Below are 2,178 nucleotides of genomic sequence, written 5' to 3'. Positions count from 1 at the left end.
TTTTTATTCCTATTTATAAATTTTGATCCATAAGAATACAGCTATAAACAGTTTAAGAATAAAAAAATCAAACAAAATGTATAGAAGGAAATTCAGAATGTAAATAATAACACAAAGAGACAAATCAGTCGCTAACAAATAGCACCAGTGCTGTCTTTTGATCAACATTATAAATACATCTGCGTAATTAGTGTTAATCATAATTTTACTAAGCAAATATCAAAGTAATAAATATATTTATTATAGGAATTTATCAACAAATATTTTTTGTTTTGCAATTTATAATATAAAACCACAATTTAAGTTAACATTAAGAACGACCACTGACACAAATGATCAAATGATGTGATTACAAAATGTTATTAAAATATGTATAAAAACCCTATAACCCGAACGCTTTTGAAAGGTGGACCTTTCTTCTTCAGGGACAAACTGGGAATATTTGTACAACCAAATGAGTGATATATATATATATAAAGAGAGTTTAGTGACGTCATAAGGTCAATCCGGTTTTCCAGGAAATGTTTAGTCTATTTCTCTATGTATTGTTGTAAGCATCTCATTTCCGGTACGGTGTAGCCGATGGCGAGTGTATGTGAATAGGTGTTAGGGATATTTTACTTTAGAAATTGATAAGTATATGTATATCTGAAACTATACTTAAGTGTTTAAGTAAAATAAAGGTGACACCTGGAGACTGATTGAAAAAAGATAAGGTAAGGAAAATGATCTTAAATAAATAATAAGTTTTAGGAAATTCAAAGTTCACATTACACGAAAAAATAAGCAAAGAATACAAATTCTTTTTCTGACAGAGATGAAACCAATGAACGGAGATAACTGATTCCAGGATCTGGATTAATTCCAAAAGGTTGAACAGTGTTTAGATAAGAAATCCAATAAGCTTCTTTTATTTCTCTATCTGCTTTAGTTTTGAATCCTGTTTCAATGTCGATGAGAGTGACATTGTTAATGGAATGACCGGGTTGGTTAAGGTGTTGAGCAACAGGGAGATCTTTTTCGGTGTTAATAGAAGATTTATAGTTGTTGAAACGTTCTCTAAGAGTTGCTTGTGTATGTCCTACATATTGGTAATTGTATATTTTACACTATATAAGGTAAATGGTGTTTTTGTCTCGCAAGTGATTTATTTGGATATTTTAAAGTTTCTTTGATTGTGCTTGTCAAAAACTGTTTGTTTGTTTGTTATGGATTTCGCGCAAACGAGGGCTACATGCGCTAGCCGTCCCTAATTTAGTGTAAGACTAGATAAAAGGTAGCGAGTCATCACCACTCACCGCCAACTCTTGGGCTACTCTTTCAACAACGAACAGTGGGATTGACCGTCACGTTATAACGCCCCCACGGCTGAAAGGGCGAGCATGTTTGGTGTGACGGGGATTCAAACCCGCGACCTGCAGATTGCGAATCGAGCGCCCTAACCACCTGGCCGTCAGAAACTGTGTCAGTAGGTTTGATAACGGGTTTTATTAGATGGATGACAACTAATTTTTGGTGGGATGTAATTCACTTTTTGTTAGAGTTCTGGTTTTTCGGAAGGAGTCAACGGGAACTTCAGAAAATATCTGTTTAAGGGATCGTTGAGTTGTAGGAAATGCAAGTGTTTTTTTTTCAGAATTCGTGAAACGTTTCTGAGTTTAAAGTGATAGGTAATGATAATAATAATTCTATTTGAAACTTTGTCCTGTTTTAGGATGTTTTTCCACTAACTGTTGTTAACCTTTTCGATCTGTCTGTCGATTTCGGTATCTTTATATCCTCTTTGTAACATGGTTTGTTTTAGATCCTTGGTGTGTTTTCTGTTTCATATTTTCTTTATTCTGAGAGCTTGGATGTAGGTAGTGTTTCGTTGTGTGAGAGGAGTGACAACTTTTATAGTAAAGGTATTGTGGTCTGTCTGTAGATTTTTGTACAAGTCAATGTGTAAAATTCCGTCTTTTAAAAAGACAGTGACGTCAAGAAAGTTCATCTGGGTAGGAGAGTAATCACAGGTAAACTTGATTGTTTTGTGAAAGGAGTTTGTATGTGAGATAAATTCTTTAAGTGATTTAAGACTGGCTGTCCAAATGAAAAATATGTCGTTTATGTAACGTTTCCGTGTGTGAGGTTTTACAGGGCTTAGTTGTAAAAGCTGGTTTCCAATATGGCCCATAAAAA

This window comes from Limulus polyphemus, unplaced genomic scaffold, assembly GCF_000517525.1.
Source record: "Limulus polyphemus unplaced genomic scaffold, Limulus_polyphemus-2.1.2 Scaffold4160, whole genome shotgun sequence".
NCBI lineage: Eukaryota > Metazoa > Arthropoda > Merostomata > Xiphosura > Limulidae > Limulus > Limulus polyphemus.
This window is presented reverse-complemented; position numbering follows the sequence as displayed.